The sequence below is a fragment of the Rhynchophorus ferrugineus genome, unplaced genomic scaffold (assembly GCF_030347505.1).
Source record: "Rhynchophorus ferrugineus isolate W39M unplaced genomic scaffold, kcgeb_rfMv2 rfM2, whole genome shotgun sequence".
NCBI classification, from domain to species: domain Eukaryota; kingdom Metazoa; phylum Arthropoda; class Insecta; order Coleoptera; family Curculionidae; genus Rhynchophorus; species Rhynchophorus ferrugineus.
Window position 1 is genome coordinate 38,409,447 of NW_027472581.1, and position 21,368 is coordinate 38,430,814.

Here is a 21,368-nt window from a genome sequence, read left to right on the forward strand (position 1 = left end):
TTCGAATTTCCTTTTGTGTTTTTTGAAATTTTGTGTTTATCAGTACTAATCTTCAAACGATATCTAAGATCCAAAACATTATTGCAAATATGTACTACAAATTACATTGATTTTAGTAAAACTAATTTTATAATTTTTGGTTCAATAGATAATATCATATGATCATAAACATTATTTTGTCAATAAGAAGAAATATTGCTGAAAGCAAACAATGGCTTATTAATATTATAGAGACTCTACCTCAGTAAAATAATTTGTTATTGATAGATATTCTGAATGTAAATATGGTCTCGTTGTGCTGTGTATGTTAAATATTGTTGATGTTGAACTTTTTGGTTCATAAAAACTACAAAATAGTAGTTATAGTCTAGCCAATGAAACAGCCAATTCATGTCATTAAAATTGATGACGTCAGCACGTCATAATGTTGCATCAAATTGGACTTTTGGTTTACTGCGATTGTGTGTTTATAATCTCTTTTTTTTTGAAGAATTAAGTAGACATTTTACAACAGGTTCGACCATTAAGACATATCGAATTTTACAGCATCCTGTCTCTTTTTTACTAGGATAAAATAAGAAAGAAAAATCTGATGCGAGTTTACAAGGAATATTACATTTTTATAAATTGCATTTGTCCGTATATTCAATGTCATCTGTGACGTGCATTGGCTGTTTTATTGGAAGGACTTTTACAAATATAGTAAAGTGAACTTACGTAAATAAAAAGTGGTTCAAAAATAATCGATTATTCAAAGATTTGTCAAAAAATCGTTGGCGGATCTGACAAACACCCAAACCAACCAAAAATAAGTCATTCCATAAAATAGACCTCAAAAAATTAGGTGACCATTGGAATAACTATATCACTCTAAAAAAAGTCAAATTTGTAAAAAAAAAGTTTCTCAGTTAAACCGGAGACATATCAAGTGTTTTTTATATATGTTATTTCCAATATAAGTACAACGTTATCAATTGCAGTTCATTATAACGAAGAAGTTACAGTAACAAGGAAATTCAAGCCTCCTAGTTATTTCCTTGGTTGTGCTGTAAAAGTTTGCGTTAAATGCGTGGAAAGTTTTTGTGTAAGTCAAATGTTAATTAAGGTTGGAACAGCAGCGACATAACAGGTTTATGAAAAAATATAAACTGGACAAATATGTAGGTAAAAGCGAGGCTTTCCTTTAAAAGATCGCTCAATGTAATAAACAATAGGTTTATCGCAGCAGCAAACGTGACTGTCATTGCAAAAACAAAATCACTCTTTCGGAATATTAAGCGCAAGCCAGTACGTTACAGGTGGTCGTAGTAGGACTTTTATCTTTTCGTATCTTCTTTTACCTTTTTGTTTTTTCTTCACGACCGTTCGCAATTGTTTCTTTATGCATTCTCAAATTTATCCTATAGAATATATTTTTTAATGTTAAATATTTAAATATTTATGTTTGTCAATATCAATTATTTAACATTGTGGTAGATCTGATCTTTGGGTATCTTTAACAACGATTTATAGGTGGTATTAAGAATCTGAACATCTTTAACTCGGTTACACATACAAAAAAACTGGCCCTCCATTAACTGTTGCTAACCCTGGAAATATTACTGCAATAGAAAATATGGTGTAGAAGAATAATGGAGTTACTTATACAGTAGCTGTTTCTGAAATCAAGTCGATTAAATGTTAAAATCAAGAAAATTGAATATGGAAGGTGAAGAAAACGATGATTTATGAAAATATTACAAGAAATGAAGGAAGTAATTTACACGGTACTTTTAATAATATTATTCAACTATTCAATAATCCAAATAGCTAAATTCTGCAATTAACCTGTTGTTACGTGACAGGTTTCGTTCAGCTATTGAACTATAAAAATATTAGGGGATAGCATATATTTTTATTAGCAATATCTATCGGAGAAAAATCAATCATGAAATTTAAATGTAAACAACCGTTAAAAAACCTATTCGGTGGTTTTACCTGAGTTATTCAATGTTACAAATACAGATTATTTTGCTGTGTGGTTGGAGGATTTGATGAAATCCGGTTTTGAACTATTTTACCAATTGCTTGCCAATTGTCAACAAAAGAAGAATTTTTTATGACTTATTTTGAATGGCCATAAGTTGATCTACTACGAGAATATTAAAGGCAATAAGTTATGAGTTGATTCCAGGAGAGCCATCCACATGAACACCAAAGGGAATATTCATGATCATAAAACCTAACCAAGTATATGTCGGCATCAGCAAGGTGAGAATGCTCGAATGAGAACTTCTATCACACTCAGCTTGCTCACCAGACACATGTCTTCTAATTGCCACTTGTTCAGATTGATGGAGCATGGCTTGGCTGGTATAAGGTTTCGATTTTTTAAATTAATTACAACTTACAATAAATATGCTTAGTACAATCTTAATTTACAAATTAATGCAAAGCCAAGGCGAGTGCGGGATTAATACGATTTCAAAATGCTGAAGAAGTACGAAAATAGATGGATGAGCGCTGCTAAAACCACAGATTTCTTTCGATACAGTGTCGTCATGTTTCAAAGTTGTTGAATGTGGTACCTTTTTAGAGTTAAAAAATGATCGAAATACTTGCAATCACCAAATAAAATATATAACATTCCACAAAACTACTTACAAATCGTATTGCTCAAGTTAGATTTAAATTAATGTTAAATAGTAATTAATTAATGATTAATCAACGGATATTGCTTAAATAAAATATTTTATGCAGTATTACCAATAATTACAAAATAAACAATGATATCAAATGAATACATTTAGAGTTTAAACCTAACTACCAAATCTTATTATAATTAATTAATAAGATTTATTTACTAAAATTATTATAAGGAATAATGCATATGATGCATATACATGATGTAAATATGCATCATTGCTATTTAGAATACAGTTTACTGGAGGTTTTATTCATTTTTATTATTTAAATTTATGACAGTTATACAATTTACATTACATTTAATACAATTTTATAAAAATTTATATAATTCAATATAAAGTAACACATAGTTATAACCAAATAACAATATATATAAATCATCAACATATAATAGAATATCAGCATGATAGTAATTTCTTAATATTAATTCGTGATCTTAAAAGATAATATCTCAAAACAATGCCCATTTTAAAATTATAAGTTGAACAATCACATTATGTGGGTGAACAATTAAACATTTATTGTTAATTAATTTCATAACGTTAATAATTACATTAATATACCATGCTTAATATTTTCTATTAAATTAATGTATTATTATCTAATTAATATTTTGAAAGATACTACATACATACAGTTACATCATTAGCAATATTATCATTTTTCAATTACAAAATGTCCATATTCCAGTAACAAAAAAGCTAAAAAATATTTCAAAAATATTTACGGAAGATTTTCTAACTGAGAGTATTCTTAGAATTCTATATGTGGTGAAATTGATGATTGACAAAAGCCGTGAAACATTATTTGCGGACGTTTAAAATACAAATACATTATCAAAAATAGTTTCTCTCCATTTTCTTTTGGCATAGAATTAACATACACATTAATTTTCACTAAAATTCAACATTATAAGATATTGTTACTATAATTAGTATTACAAATTACTTAATTTAATTACAACAATTTAAATTTTAAATAATTAATGTTTTCAACAGCTAAGAAAATAATTTAAATATATAATAAATACGTCATTTTTATTTGTTTTTGTTTAGTCAAAAATATTTTGCAGAACAATTAAAACATATTTGAATCAAACGATAAAATAATAATAATATAAAAGTAGTAAAATCACTATTAGAAACATATTCTTATGTCCCCGAAACATATATAAAAACAGATTTGTACAACACCTGTTGTAAAAACTGCTATTTGTAATATAATTACTTATATTATAGTAATTTTATAATAGCTTGTTTACCAATTTATACACAAAAATAAAGTTTAAAACAAAATATTATCATAGACTATAATATTCAATTTACTACTGTAAATAAAATCAAAGTGATTAATACAGTTTATGCGAAGAATACATCGCAAGAAGTGGAATACACCTTGGACGGGTATGTAGATATATCAAGTTCGAACTAAAGAAAAAGTAGATCATGGTAAAATAGAGGCCTATGAGAAAAGGCTGTACTAATCTTGGCTTTTCTCGCTGACAGTGTTTAACTTAATACAATCGACTAGTTGTTGCACTTTCGGTATATACTACTAGTCTGTTACAGTTTCACCTACTTTTGTAGTTTCGAAAGGATGAAGAGATTAAGGCGTGGTATTAGATAATAGATTCGTCTAAATATCAATCGTATTATATTGATTTAATGCTTGTAAACCCATAGATCTTCATATGATTATCAGTTATGTAAAAATTGCATTAAAATAAATCACGACTTTAATATATTCAGGATTTAAATTAATTATTTGATAATAAAATTAATATTGACTTGTGTTATCATTTTATATTATTTAAAATTTTATATCAATCGCGATTACGCAATATGCCAGTAACCAGGCTGGGTAAGACCGGATGTCTTCTAGGATGATTTCTAAGTTGGTAACTCGCCAGTCGGTAGGCTTAAAGACCGAAGACCGTGGTTCGAAGCCGACATTAAACAATAGGTCCAGTCCAGATAAACCCTCGTTGGTAAAAGAAGACTTTAATTATTTAAAAAAAATAGTAGTTTGTTTTAGATTAATTTAAAAAAATGGATTTAGTAAATCGAAAATGTCTTAAAATTGGTTACGATGATATAATACATTTTTATGCTTCTTTTCATCAGTCACTAAAAAAACACAAGTTTATTTATCTCAGTTTAAAATTTTACAATAAACGTAATTTGACTGCTTAATTATCTTGTCAAATTATCATCATGGAAATAGAAATTTATAATGCATAAATGAAGACATTTTCACAATAACGTATTAAATTTAGAAATAAATCCTTAAACAAAGTGTTAACATTATTTGTTTTTTTTAACTTCTTTAAACAAAAATGATATTCTTAATCAAAACCAATTTGAATTCGATCAAAACTCAGGCGACATTAATTCAGGTTAATTCAGGCATTCTTATCATTAAATAGTTATTACTAATTAGTGCATATTATAAACACATGTGTTTTCATAGTACATTTTTTATTAAGAACATTATTAGTATCAAGGCTTTGATCTTGATACATTTGCAATCATGCAGCAATTATTTTGCAATTAAATCAGCTTTGGAGAAAAAATCGACCGGATTTCTCGTCTGTTGTGGTACCCCGAGGCTTTTCTGTTTTATTACTTTCTTTTAATAATGATTTATGTATTATATTTAGAAGTGATTTGTGAAGTGAATCGATGTGTCAGAAGTGAAATTATGGTAATTTTCTGTTTTCAAATTTATAAAATTTAACATTCGATTTGGAAAGTTAGAGTTTATTTTTCATAATATTTTATGTAATATACCAAATAATTTTGTTGATTTATCAGTCGCAAAGTGAAAAATATTAATAATGTATACTACCAGATTACCAATGCATCAGCATTATTGTAAATGATAGTCAAATGTTCTGTTTATAGAATAAATGCTCCTAATAAAAATCTCGAAATTAGAAAGCGTCGATTTTAAATATAGCGGATGGGCAAAATACCTAATATATACGCAATATGTATTTATTAATAAGGTCTTCAGATACCATTTATTTCTAATCAGAATTGCAGCTTTAATTCTTCACAGAATAGATTCGTAGCGTGTCTGATGAATATCTTCCAACGGATTGTTGTCCCATTACGGTTCCCCAAAACTTCCCATAACGGTTCACTTATGCTGAAGTCTGGCGATTTTTTTGGCGAAAACGGTGTTGCTAACATGCAACAAGATATACTATATTGCATGATGATGTTGATATTATTTTGTCTATCTTCTGTACACTTCAGTTATTATAATTCAATAACTAAAAACTGGAAAAAAGTTGGCATAAATGTGTTATGTTCAACAAGAATTACTTGATTAAATTTTAAAAAATCGATAGTCGATTTGCATTTCACTTCAAAATTCTTAATATTATTTATTATATTATTACAGTATTACTCTGTCGCCTTTTTGTCTGCCTAATTTGTATGGGTATGGATTTTAATTACGCCAATGCCTTGGATTTTTGACCTACAGAGTAAAGAGTGGCGAACTTAGAGATTATCTCAGAAGAACAATGCCTTACCCAGTCTGGTGACTCCAATGCTTCTCCTTGTCGAATTTTAGACTCTTGTCTATGAATAATCACAATTAGAAATAATCATGAATATAAATTTACAATGAATTCATGTCAGGATTCAAATCCGCAACTATAGCAGCAATAGGAGAAGGAAGCAGTAGTAGCAGTCCTGTCTGTATAGCAACTATATTCTTTCAAATGTTGAATTAAAATACATTAATATTATTCACTAATAGTTTATCCTAATAATTTTCTTGAACTTAAGATTCCAATTCTTCATTTTCGAACATTTTCAATAGTCAGCCTGCTTTCATTAATACATTTCTCAGAATTAAACAAAATTTCGGAGGTAAGATACAGTAATTTTGTGACACTTCCTGCAGAATGATACATAATAACTTTTTAAAATAACAATAATTGTTGCGCTTTTTTTCTTCCCGATTGTGAAAAGAAAAGTTGGCAAATTTAAAAGACTTTATTTAAATTAAATTTATTAATTACAAAGTCAAAGTGACACCAACTGTAGGCTCCTTTGACCAGGTGTTCAAAGGTTCTCTATTGTGAATGTGAAGGCTGTGAATGTTCTTGAGGACTGATGGCAAAAGATGATGATTAGACAGATGCAACTCAGTTTATTCCGATCGAACCCTCCCTCGCACCGGGAACGTAGGTTGGCTTAATTGTTCTTCACATCCTGACCTGTAGTTATTTCAATGGTTTCCCCAGTCAAGCGCTTCTCGGTATATATCGATTTGTTTACACCATCGGTTGTCTTTCCAGAGAGTGAAATGGTAGCGTATTCCGTCGGGTCTTTCCGGCTTCTAAAGGGTCGATATCTTAGAAATCAGTTTGTACTTTAGAAATTAACTGTTGTTCTGAACCATTGTACATATGTTCCATTTTTTATGGTTGCAAAATGATCTGACATGAATAAACTTCGCACACACAAATACTGAACAAAAATACATTAGATGTTTAAATTAATTTCTACAATAATAATAATAATAAAGCTAATAATATAAAGAATTAAAATAATTATAGTTAAAATACTGTTCGACATGAAATATTTATATGTTCTTTTGTAAATCCCTCAGAATTAATCGTATAGATTTAATAGATTTAATGATATAACGAAAAATAATTGCCATTTTACCAAAATAAATTACAAGCAAGCGTCAGACTTAGCACTAGACATTCTTGTGTAAGAACCTAAACCATTGTTAACAGGAATACCAACATAAGTTAAAACATTGTGCATAATTGATTACTTGGAGGAATAGTATTAAGTGTTTATCATACCGAATCCAACTATGTGGTGGTTGTACTAAAACTAAAATAGTAGTCACTCAACAATTCCAGAATAAAGTGCTGCCTGCTAAAGTAGATATTCCGTACTACGCCTCTAATAAAGAGATACAAAGTGATATTACTTTAGAACCTATAACGAATTTTATTCAAATAACGTATGTTTAGTATTTCGAAATAGTATCAGTGTAAGTAAAAATACTGAATTAAACTACACTAAATCGTTTAATATCATCCGATCTGACTAATGGACATATATAGAATTTAGAGGGTTTATAATAAAATGTTTTACACAGGATTATTTTCTGCAGTGCTCTTTTACATGTCGTCAAATAAACAATAAGGGTAACCTTTTGCCTACTGAACAGACTGTTGAACTACTAAGGGTAATAAATACTATAATGTAATATAAGCTTACGATCAGACAAATAGTTATATCCATTTCATATCCATTAACAATATATTGTGTCAGAAATACTTTTATTTCGTGGTAAATTAAATACCAATATTCAAAAAAACATTATATTGGCCACTATCTTGATAATATACTATACAAGGTATTACAACGGTGATTACAATAACATTCGGTTATCAATTACGTTAACAACATACTCTTTGAGAGACTATTAGAAACTATATCAATTCTAGTTTTTTTTTCTTTTACCAAGTTGACCAGCTAGAACCAAATGGTCTTTTGCTGATTTCGCTTTGGGTTCGGGGTATGATTGTTTTGCGGGCGACAGAGACCCTGGATTACGACAGGGATTGTCGTAGTTTGTTTACTACAGAAGTTTGTGGATGGGTAGGGATTTAATCAAGGTGTTGTCGTGTTCTAAGGTGCCTATAGAAAACGCTGAGCATGTTTATGAAATTCTTCACAAAGGGGATGTCTGATTCGAGGTGTGTGTTGACGTTCCTCATAAACCCTGGGACATTGGGCAACACGTGGGCTTTTTTGGATTGGAACATTTGTAGTATGTCAAGTTGTCTCTCAGAGACATACCTGTACCACACTTGTGCTCAGTTGAGGCAGACTAGCATTTTATACAGCGGCGCTGCCAGAATTTGTACCACGCTACCGCTTGATTCAGCTGTTCTTGGAGTTTGTTACGAATAGCGTCGGGACAATAATCGGTTGTGAAAAAATCGGTATCATTTGCATAAAATGCTGTGTGGGAAAGTTTGTGGAGCAGGAAATCAGCCATATAAAGGTTGAATAGAGCTGGGGGCTAGTGAGGTAGGGCTAGTTTATGAAAGGAGACTGCGTCACCGATCCTCACTTAAAAGGACCTACCGTCCAATTATGAATCTATCAGGGATCCTTTCTAGTCAAGGCGTCAGTCTTTATATCCAAAAGTGTACATCTCAGCATTCCCATCGCCCGGTCCCGATACCACTTCTGCCTCTATTAGCGAATGAGTAATCAAGTGTCCTCTACGTAATTCGTCAACAATGCCGTTCTATATTTTCTTACAATTGATACTAGAAAACTTACATACCGAGGTATAAATGGAATGTGTCGAGCTTATTACACGAAGACTTTAAAATGAAATCATAGGTTTCGATGGTAAAATTTCAATATAAATAGTGATCCGACAATTCTCACCAACCTATCCGCCAGCCATTTTTGTTTGTTTGCATATTACAAGACATATAATCAAATATAATCAACTTTACATTGCATCATCATAAAAATGCATCATGCACCGAAAATATAATATCTAAAATGTATTCAAAGAAATCTGATAAATATCGAGTTTGCGAAACAAACCAGTTTCCAGTTCACTCAAATAAACTAAAAACCATTTCAAACAATCTAAAATTGCTTTACAAAAATAACATTTATGGTTTACGACGGCAATTTAATTTAATAATTTATGTTGTGATTTATTCAGTTTATTCAACTTTGAATATTTTAATACATTAAAATAGATTCCGTAGTTTTGTTAATTAAGAACAGAGTAATTATATCTGCATATTAATAAACTTGTGATTTACTAGCGATGCCGAAGGTCAAATCAGACTGTATATTTAGTAAAAATTACTGGTATTTCATTTATAGGTACGTTACATAGATAACTTTATGAAATTGTAACAACTTTAGTGAAGAGAAATATTATAAATATATATATATTTGTAGTATGCAGTGCTAAAATAAATTAATATAATGAAAATACCTTGAACATTTTTTAAAAATATGTCACTAAACCATAAAATAGCTATAACTAATCTAAATTGTGAGTAACCAACTTAACTTGACAAGTGATTGATATTTGTGTGACCACATAATTAATTTAAAAATTCTGAATACTTTTTTTATTCATTATTCAGGAAGTAATGAAACATATTTTCTAGATTACATTGCATACCCTTTATTTTTAATTTTAAAATAATGTTTTTTATTAATTTTAAGTTAATGTAATAATGCACTCAATTAAAGTTATTTTTAAACAAGTTATTAATATTTTTTATATTTTAAAATTTCGGATTGTTATTTTGTTTAGAATTAATACAACAGTATATTGTTAGATAATATTACATAAGCTTTAATAGTATTTCACAAACGGTGGTGGTGGACAATACTGTTGGATTTTGGATTATGAAAAACTACCGCGGTTCCCAATTTGTGCTCTTAATAATTTTCGACATCTTCACTGATCCAGTAACGATGTCGCAAATAAACACTTCTAAATTTCTTAACTCTTCCGCCGAATATTTTTTAAAATGTATGTTCGTCGATTTTTCCATCAATTATGGAACGATTATTTTTTTCAACATAATTTTTTTATTCGAAAGAGTGCATTTTCGAGGTAGTCAGGATCTGTTGGGGAGAATGGGGGAAACCAAAGATTTTACCTTTGGTAAAAATCAAATTCTCAAATTTCAATGGCACGAAAAAGGTTTTCACATATTTTTTTATCTAAAATAATCAGATCTTTGTGTATAATATTATTGCTGAAATATATGTGACGAAAAATCAGCTTTTTTTGTTCTAGTTTAATCGGAACATTTGTCAAATCGCCTAGACCAGGTAGCGGACCCCGGGGAATGAAGCGTTCCTTATATTTAAATATTGTTTCTTTAATTTTATTTATCCTCGTACCGGCTGCACTTACTTGGGATATCCACAGTAATACTTAATAAAATAACTGCATAATTTATTGAGTAAATATCTTACACTAAAATGATAAAAATAAAATATTTTTTGTAAATAAATTGAGCCCATTTCAAAAAAATAAATAAGGAACTCTCTAAATATTAAAAAATAATCAAAATTGTATCGTTGTAATAACTAAATAAAAGTAAACAAAAAAATGATTTACATGTATAAAATTACTGTGTACATGTCACAAAATTATATTATTATTTTTGTGTTGTTTTGGCTCAGCGACTTCAAAGTATAAAGTATCCACAGCAAATAAAAGTTTTCTTCAGCTACTATACTATACCACTTAACAATTTCAGTATTTAACATTGGCACAATATTTCATTTAATCGAGATAATTTGAATTGGCATCATCTAACTACAACATAGCAATTTAATACAATAAGCCTACAAATTTTAACAAAAATGGAAATTTTTCTTCACTTAGAACAACCACGTTTTTTTTATAAGTATCCAACAAAACACAATCACAAATTTTTCAAAGTGTCAACACTTGGCGACAAATACTTCTAGAAGCTTACGGTGATGCTGCTATTACGCGTCAAATTCCAATTGTTGATAAGGAAAATCCAATTTCGAACCATTTCAACATCACAGATTCATTGTTTGTCAGGCAAAAAAAAATTCTATGGCTTGATATGAAAAGCGGGTCTACTCTATATACCCTATATAGAATGACACTCTCAAGTGCCAAAAGTCAAGAGTGGGTCCAGGAGAGTCATCCACATAGACACAAAAGCGGCCGAATCCATTGTCATAAAGTTTTAGTGTGCATATGGTTAGATCATCAAGGATCATCGTATTACTGGTGGTAACACCAAATAAATCCATTATTGCGAATGTATTATTGCAAAAAAAAAACATTAATAACGGCCGACTATCGATATCTTACCGAATGATGCGATAAAGACGTAAAAAATTATGAAAATACTTTGATTAATATATTGTAGTATATTTTCTTAAAAAATGTATTTTTGAAATGAAAAAATAATCAAAATATATGTAAATACATCAAAACAGATTTAAAATTCTATGTACATCATTCCTTAATAATAGAAAGCATTTAGCATATAATTAATATGTTTAATTTTCTTCTATTTAGTATTATAAAAAATATTTCTAAATGACATAAGCACGTCTAAACAATTCTATTATAGTACTCCTATTAAAACCACAGGTTTATTAAACATGAAGAATATTATTCTTGAATATTTTAATTGCCGGTCAATCAATTGGCTGTTTCATTTTTTTTTATTTCAGAATAACATAAATGCTATTCATCCTTTTAACTTAGCAAGAAAAGCCGTTTGGCAAGATGTTCTTTATATTCTAACAGGATATACCTTGGGTTTTTCATTGTCGGTTCTAATATTTATTATAGTGATATTTGCGATCGAAACGAGAAATCAATCAAGTAATGTTTATTACTGTCTGTCACTGGAAGAATGATCAAAATTCATCGTTTATACAGAAGGTTTTTTAAACTGTCATGGTATGTCTGTCTGCGTATTCCATAACTGTATTAAAATTATACTTTACATTTAAAAAAAAAGGTTGCAGTTGCGGAACGAAAAACAGGTGTATTATCATATAAAAGACGGGTATTGTCTGGCTCATCCACAGACGAACGATGAAAAATGATTCACCAGACATTTCATAATACAAATATACAAATTCACAAAAACCTGAACTAATACTTAATACATTTAATTTTATATAAACAACCTTAACAAGTGATTGACATTTGTATTATCAAATTTTTTTCATTCATCATTTTTAATATATGAATATCCAAATAATATATAATTTAGATAACATAAAATTAATTTCAAAGTAATTTTAATGTAATAATTTGCAATAATAACTGAAGTTTGATTTAATTTGTTTCAACATTGTTGTAGTCATCATCAAAGTATTTTGGACTTTTTATTTGTTTTACTTACTTATTTGTTTTTAAGTACAACTTCAGAAGAGAATTAAATAATTTAGCGAATGAAGAAAGATATATCATCATGAATCCCATTTAAAATGAGTGCTCCGTTCAGAAATCAGCCAATAAACTGTCTGGAAGTTCAATAACAAACTGGTAAGATATTAAGTATTTTTTTTGCATTTTCGAGTAATTAAAAAAAAATTGAAAAGGCTCTGTTTGAAATAATTTTCCTTTTTAAGATAAAACACTCTTCAGCTCAGCCAGTCAAAAATCAATATATAAAATTCTCACTTCGCTCGCCAGACTTGGCTTCCGCTCATTTTTAGATAACCTCACACCTTCATCATCATCATCCTACATCCATTAAATAGTTCTTCAGCTGTGTATTGATCTCAAACCGATGATTTCATTCAAAATTCTTTCTTGGGAACCAATTTTCGTTCAACATTTTCAAAAACCAACTGAATAGAATGGTGGGCTGTCGCAGTAGGGTAAGAATATCTTGCAGGGCTTTTGGAAAACCATCACCACTAATAGGAAGGACAAGTGGACTAAAGTTTTGGGAAATACTGAAAAATAATATGTTTAATTTCGGTTAACTAAAGACCTTAATAAATGTGCAATTTGAAAGAAATAATTTATACATTGTTTTTTCAACTCATCAGTAATGAGCAAATACACTCTATTGAAAATCAAGTGACCTAGAAATAGCCAAGTCAATTAAAGTGATAAACCACTCTCTTGTTAGCAAAAATATATTAGAATATGCTTTTGTTGACGATCGGGAACCAGGAAACCCCGAAAAAATATCAAACGAATCATAAAATTATAACGGGATTAACTAGTGTCAAACTATTACGTAAAACGAAAGGTACTTCGCATTTCCAATCATTTTTCGATCCATTTTCATTATCAGTCGATTCTCCAAAAAGGATTAACAGACAGAAAGTACCAAAAAACCACCTTTGAAAGGAAAAGGCACTGTAGGTTGCCAATAACCTTGTAGAGACTCCTCTTTTTTCATATTTGTAAGATTTAAAGATTTAAGAGCGTTGTTATTATGAAAAGGTTACTTAGATTTCCCTAAATTTATTTCAACAATTGGTAATTGTGTTATCAATTTTGTATGGGAATATTATCAAATCACTTTTCAAAATTCGCCTTAAACTGCGTGCAGAAAACTGTAACTGGGAACCACTTCTCCGAATTGATGTTTCTGAAGACTCGGCAACACTATCACGCACTAGAGTCACATTTTCGGCGTTACGAGACAACCGTTGGCTTCCAGAATGAGGCCTGTTTGCTGCCATATCGTACCGTAGTGTCAAAAATTGGCATTTGTGGTTTTGTGAGGCACTGGATGATCAGCACATTATTAAAATAATTTCCGCTGAGTGCCAATAACGGAATGATTATTTCCAATAAATATTGTCACTTTTTCTGCTCATTCTTATGGCGTATATTTATCCATAATAAAATGTGGACATCTACACAACACATTGGTTAAAACGAAACTGAGCTAAACTTCACATAACCAAGTAACACAACTAATGGCGCACAATCAAAATAGTATAAATTTTAATCAAATTACAGCTTATAGTAAAAATATAGAAAACTATTATAATAAAGGAAACTTAAAAATAAATATATTAAATTTTATCGCTATAATTATTAGACGATTGGCTCACACTGGTTAACAATCAGAAGAGCTAAACTTGGTCATATTTTGACTGATTGTCTCTGAGATGATGATGATAAGGATGGAACCCTGATATCTGGATTAGTTCTTAAAACATGTCATTTTCGAGTTACTTTCAATAAAATGATAAATAAAAAGTTGATTTTAGTATAACGCTCTGAACATTAATTGCTAATCTATAATACCGAAATCCCGGGATAAGAAGCAAATACAAGTCAAGAAGAATATAAACGAAATTAGTTCCACAAGGAAACTAGTTTAAATTAAATAAATTATTCTTGCCAAAATAACCAATGTCTATTTAGTTTAGAACATACCTAATAACATACCTAATAACACCTTTCAAAAAGAGAAAGGCTTTCACACGCAGTTATATAATATTTTATTATATATATATATATATATATATATATATATATATATATATATATATATATATATATATATATATATATATATATGCTTAATTTATACTAAAACAATATTGGGACGTTTCTTATTTATAATATATGCAGTAATAATAAAAGTATAATAAATAATAAACAAAACCAACGTCACTATTGGGAAAAGTTTAGTAACAATTTTCTTTCAAAATTATATTGTATTCATTAGCGTCGGTAGCGCGATGATTTATATTTGAGGCTACAAATTATTTTCGGTTGTGATGAAATTAATTTGCATCACTCCACCTGATCTATTACAGGAAGATAATGTAACTAGAAACTAGTTTGGATTGTGTACACTAAACTGTTTAATAAATCAATTTACAGCGTGACGCTGTTTTAGTTGTTTTCTCTACAAGAAGCTTTTTTTCTGGTTAAAATATTCGAATTTTATTAATTCATTATACTTCTTGGAAAGTCAGAAAAAAATTATTTATTAAAATACCAAATGTTATTAAGTAATAATTACATTGCTATTTAGAATAATTATTGAACCTTGTTAAATATACACTTAAAATTATATAACAATTCTCGAAAAACTATTGATATATTTTTGACACCATTATTTTCTTAATCACCAATAATATCAATAATGGTTGAAGAAGCAGCGTGTATGCAAAATAAAATAACAATAAAAATACCAGGTATGATGCGGTATAGTGGGAAGACCTGAATTGATTTGCTAACTTCTGTTAATTCTGCGTAGGATATTTCGCAATTTTATCTGTAAGTACTGTGTCTATAAGGTAAATGTAACGTCACGTCTATTTACCATTACGAAATAATTAATATATACATTAACAATTGAGATCCAGTAATAATGTTTATGTTTCATTCACTAATTAATTAATTTTTTTTATTATATTAGTTAAGTCCTTAAAATGTCCAAGGTTTTAATGCTATGGTTCGGAGTCCACGTTAAACTGTAGGTCCAGTCCAGATAAACCCATACTTGGCAAAAGATAACTTTAAAATATATTTTAAAAAATATTTTAATATAATAATATAAAATTTAATAAAATATTATCATTAATAAAACTGTTTCATTCTAACCCTCTGACATGGTCTGCTTGAGATAAAGAGAGAAGTTTATATTATAAATGTTGCGCATGTGTTAAAATAGAATAAAATCAGCAATATTGTCAATAAATTAAAAAAAAATTAAATTGTGAAGTAAAATAAACGTTCTTGTTTTTAATCATAACTTAAATACTAAGCTTTAACTTAAAAAATATGAATTTATTATGGATGCAAGCAGTTTTATTTTATATAAAGTTACTACTCATTGTCGGATGAATATTCTATCTTTAGAAACTCAATTTTTATTGTATCATCATATTATGTGATGTGCTGCTAGTAATTTGGCATCGGACACTACAAGAGCGTACTATTCCGAAGAAGAAATTTCCATGAAAAATTTCACATATATGCAAAACATTGTTCTGATAAAAATTCCTTTAGTTATTTCTTTGAATGCTGAAGTTACTGTTATCTATACTGATCTCCCATGATGCCATATTCTGCTATATTTTATGCCTGCGGTGTCAAGTCCAACTTCCTTAATTTTTTTAACTGCTCACCAGAACTTCTTTCAGTTAAATCAGCCTTAATGTATTTTTTATAAGTAATCGGTGAGCTTCAACTGTAGATTTCTTCAAATTACTTTTCATTGAATTAAATGTTGTCGTAAAAAACGCTTTATTCGGCGAAAAGCTTTTTCGCGAGAAAAAAATACATGATGGTTATACATCACATTCCAAGGTTGTCACTAGCGTCTTCTTTTGTCGAAAGGCTTAATTTGCTCCAAATTTTATTTATGCAAATAATTCTTGTTTATAATTTTATCACCAGAGTTTATATTTATATACCACATTGAATTAGGGTAATATAAAATGTATGAATTATCTAATGTTAGATAATTCATATATATGGTTTCATAATAATGGTTTAGCTTTATTTGAATTGAAGCTACTGAAAAAACATGAGCTTTGTACTCTATAGCTAATAATTCTACATCCATTTGTTTAACAATTGCTTTTTTTTATTTAACTTTAATTTGATCCAAACCAGTACTAAACTATTATTGTTTTTTTAAAATGGCAGTACTAGTATATAATATATGAATGGCTGTTTTAAGTATATTTTATAAATATATTGTTATTAGGGTCGATAGTTATTTATTGCTACAGCTATTTGACTTTAATACAAATTTTATTCATATATAATGCAATTTTTGTTTATTACTTTCAATATTTAATCATATTATTTAAGAACGTTTTAATTAGTGAGACATTTTTATGAGATATTTTTTACTAATTTATATGTGGCATATTTGATTTACAGAATATATTTTAATTATATTTCAGAATTTTTAATTATCCATATACATTAGTATAGAAACAAATACAAACATTTTATATTGAAATTATTCTTATTATCAGTCTGCTTACCTTCAAAAAACAAGATATTTAGATCAGTTTTCCAAGATCGGTTTTAGTTACACGAACCACACGGCCACTATCACCGTCTAAGCGACAATCAAATTCACTTTCTTTTCGTTCTCATCAGATGAAAAAAATTATACAACCATTACGGATCGCGGAGATAAAATATTAGTACCGACGCTAAATAAGTACCTTCACTTTCTTTTGAGGAAGCGGGTACTATTCGATGCATTTACTTCTTGGCCGGCAGTTGCGGCTTCAGTGGATAAGCGCGAAATACTAAATGGTAGAACGGTAAGCGACTCTCTCTTCTAATACAAAACTTCGACGGCTAGTCGAAGACGTACTGACGGTTGTTCGGCGTAGATGTTACGGTGTCTTGTTTATTAATGAAAGAATTGCCATTCATTATTTAGTCACAAATATTGGATATTGGATATTGGATGAAGCCTTTATTGTTTTTTTTTCTTCGTGAAAATACAGTTTGACTTAAATATCAATATAACAATTAAATTACACTATTTCTAAAATATTTTTTTGGTCGCACAACATGTATTGTTATGAAGAAAAATTAATATTTTCTGACTGACTGGTATCCTATTAATGTATGCTATTTATTAATGGTTGTGATTGATTTTAGTAAGCGATATAAAACAATGAGGCCCAACACACGCTTCTGATTTGTCCCAATATAGAAAATTACATCGGCAGCCTGAATGTTTCTTTATTATTTCAAATTTATTGGTAAACTGAGCTTGACATAAGACCTTTTTCAATATCAATTTTTCATATCAATTTCAAATTTTCAAAATCGCGGCTTTTATTATGTTTTATTTTTTATTATATATTATATTCTCCCTTTAACTGACTAAGGTTTGAACGTAGTCTAGAAGAACTCTTTCATACGAGCCTTGAACTTCAGTCTTCAAAATTAAGCCTACCGATTGAGTAATTCTGCAGATCCTAGAATGTATCTAGCCTGACTTTACCAATCTTAGTTTAACTAAATAACTGTAAAGTTCCAGCACTAAGCTGTAGCAGAAAACACTGCCACAGTGAAATGATCAGATATGGATGTACACGAAGTGGAATGTCTTTAAAAAGTCAAACGACGAAAGTTCGCTGATGTAGGCTGATGAAAAAGTCTATTTTATTTGTCATTAAAAGTTTTTTAGAAGTAAGGGTGGATCTACTGGTGTCCAGATTGAAACAGCATTTACTTTATTTTTATTAAGCATTTACTTTAATTTATTATTTATTCTATTTCAACATTTTGCGATCGATATTTAACAATGTTTATTAAATTATTGTTAAATTCGGTCTTTAGATCACTTATCAGGTTTTCCTATTTAAGAAAGACTTGTCAACATTTATTGACCAACCGTTCCATCAACCAGTACCTTAGTGGTAGATTATCTGGTAGGATATATGATATTATATTAAAATCAGATAGAGTTAATCTTACAGGCATCGCCTGTTCGAAAGCAACTCTATCTAAAATGTTTCATATGGCCGATCTTAGCGTGTTCAAAAGAACAAATTGAAATTGAAGATCTTATAAATTTCATAACAGAAGATCAAAGTTCAATTAAGTAGAAACTGCGATATATAGTGTCCCAACGTAAATAGAGAATAAATTATAAATATCCTTCAGTGTGCCAAATCTTAATTGAAACCACAAAAACAAGGGAATACGCCTATCTTTCTGCAGTATTATGAACAACGAGATTATTCTCATTCCAGCCTAGAAAGGAAGCGTAAGCTTGCTCTGGAAAAACTTTCGTGTAAAAATGATAGACCTCCAACTGGTAGCACTTATAATTTTTTGAAAGAGACACCAAACTTGAGAATCACGAATATCACTATCATTCTCTTAACAGAATCTGGTCTTGGACAAAGAGTTAAAATATTATGAAAACCCTCTCCACAAAACATATACATTTTAGTGACTGGACTTCAGCGTGTACACGTGTACAGCTTAACTTGGACTCTAAACCACGATCTCTGGAATCAAGCCTACGGATGAGATGGTTGTTATTATTTAATTTTAAATAAATAAATATAAAATACATATATGCGCTTGCGGATTTCAAACCCTGTCTTATCGAAGAAGTAGACCGTCCTATGACCATAAACAGTTATCTTCAGTTATTTACTTCATTTTCTAATGCCTAGAAATAGAAGGAATAAACACTTGACATATACACAATATCTTATCATTAGTTAGGTGTTAATCTACCACTTTCTTTAAAAACTTTCTCGTGGAATAGGCCCATAGTGTGTTTTGATTAGTTTCCAACGGAATATTGTCCGGTTTGAGTACTAAAACAATGGAAATCTATACTTCACTCTCTGCACCAAAACTGCCCTTAGTGAAGAAGTTTCATGATATTTTGATACTCCTTAAACGAAGAATGAAACTTTTTGAAAGTGTCTGTTGGGAGATCTTGAAATATGGCAGTTTTTGGCAGCGCCTACTAGTTACAGTACCAAAGAACTTCATCACTAAGGATATTAAAATATTCATTTGCAGTAATCTGGTCAATGATGTGCCCAAATCATAACAGAACTTTCCCTATGCTTAACTGCAAGAAGCAAGAGGTTTAGATCTTAGGCTTGTTTTGAGGTTCTTATAAGAGTTATATATAGACATGGCAGTTTATAGAAAAAAATGTAAACGGCGATTCATCGAACCATACCACATTCTACCAATCATCAAGTGTCCAGGTCTTATGGTCGTCACACCCCTTCATTGGCAACTTAATTGGAGCTTCCGCTATGACATCCCTTCCATTAATGTTATTTTTGTGGACCTCCCACCGTACTGTTTTTGTCGAAACAGTATTACTTAAGTGAATATTGAGTTCTGCTCCCACTTTTGCCGCGGTAGTTTTATGTTTTCTAACTACGCTCATTTTTAATGTTATATGGGTTAACTTTGGATTTACAGAACTCATCTGTGTTCGTCACAGACGCTCTCGCTAAACCCAGCACCAACTATTTGTCCTCTTTTGACGTCAGAGATCACATATAGATACGGTCGATTATTTTAACCGTCATAGAACAAAGCATATAATACACTAAAATATGTTATAATCTAGAGCATTTTTCATGTAATCTTAACAATACATACGCATCACATTATTGACACGGAACCAGTGTTGCCAACATGCAACAAAACGTATGATATTGGTTGGGGTCCATAATATTTTTTCTATCCCCTATAACAGTGTACTCTTATTTTTATTATTTTTTTGAGGCTAATTTGATTATTAGAGACACATCTTGGTATTTGTTATAACTATTAACAAATACTGCACAAAATTTGGCAACTATGTTCTTAAAAACAAAATGTGTAAAAGAGTGTAATGTCTTAGTCATAACTTTCCAACGCTAATTATTTAATATGAATAGGAATTTAATATACAAATTTAAATAAGATGGAATATATCAAAATTTCAATATTCGGTTAATTTGAAATCTTTTAAATATATTTTTTATATTAGTAGTTGTAAAATACTAAATATATATCTAACTAAATAACTAAACAAATATTTTTACTAAATAAATTAAATTATATTATTCTTAATTAAAAAACAAAATTTACTTCCGCTCCCTTTTCAATATAAGTTAAATAGTTATGCTTATATTAATTGATGCACTTTCTCCTCTACCATAATTTACAAGAAAATTTTATTAGCTAGCTGACACAAGCCAGTAGTCAAAATATAATTAAATTAAATGTTGTTACTGAAATAAAATTAACAAGCGTGTATCACTCGAAAGAGATTCGCCTAGCTCTTTTTATTTGTCGGTATAGCCTATGAATCAATTAATTAAATGAAATTAGTTGTTTTGAAAATGAAAAAAGCACTGAAATAAATTAAAATCCAAAAATGTACATATACTGTATGGATATTACACATATAAAGAAAAACGATTCGTAAGAATTAGTGACAAGGACATTTTATCAAACTACCTAGTCGAAACACCAAACATATATTCTGGATGTCAATATAACAAGTTAAATGTGTATATAACTACTGGTAAGTTATAATATGTATTATAACATTAATAACATATATTACAATATAAAATACATTGGCAGGTTCAATATCTAATAAATAAGTATACAAATTGGAAATGATTTAATACAAA

At 29.3% G+C, this 21,368-nt stretch overlaps 1 protein-coding gene across 2 annotated transcripts in view; it reads right to left on the reverse strand.

Annotated features, from left to right (window-relative positions):
- Positions 1–21,368, reverse strand: part of LOC143192043 (uncharacterized) — a 103,208-nt gene that overhangs the window by 51,549 nt on the left and 30,291 nt on the right. The window contains exon 1 of one of the 2 annotated variants that reach the window (XM_076397503.1): positions 17,217–17,558. The exons of the other annotated variant lie outside the window; for it this stretch is intronic. The gene's annotated coding sequence lies outside the window, so the exon portion shown is untranslated. Of the gene's footprint in view, positions 1–17,216; positions 17,559–21,368 lie in introns of those variants that run through there. 2 annotated transcript variants of the gene reach the window in all.